The sequence below is a fragment of the Tarenaya hassleriana genome, unplaced genomic scaffold (genome assembly GCF_000463585.1).
Source record: "Tarenaya hassleriana unplaced genomic scaffold, ASM46358v1 Cleome91, whole genome shotgun sequence".
In the NCBI taxonomy this organism is placed as follows: Eukaryota; Viridiplantae; Streptophyta; class Magnoliopsida; order Brassicales; family Cleomaceae; genus Tarenaya; species Tarenaya hassleriana.
Genome location: NW_010971485.1, coordinates 313,692 through 314,034, shown reverse-complemented (window position 1 = coordinate 314,034; position 343 = coordinate 313,692).

The following is a 343-nucleotide window of genomic DNA, read 5'->3' as shown; positions in this document are numbered from 1 at the left end:
GTCACACACCAATAGGGATGGACTTATACGTGAAGAATACGAAGAATGGAAACAAGATTTGACCGAAACGAGCATGAAAAAGAGTTTTCAGTGTGTTGGTCCGGAGCTGACCAAGTTTGGTCAGCCCCGGACCAAGTCTGGTCAGATCACGCAGTCCGGAGGAGCAGTCCGAGGTCGCCTGTCCAGATCTGGTTCGGCTGACCAAGAGTTGGTCAGCCCCGGACCAGACGCAGGAAACAGGCGGACCGAGGATGCTGGAACGGCGGACCGGAAAGGAACCAAGAGGTTTGGTCCGGAGCTGACCAAAAGTTGGTCAGCCGGACCAAACCTCCAGGTCAGACGG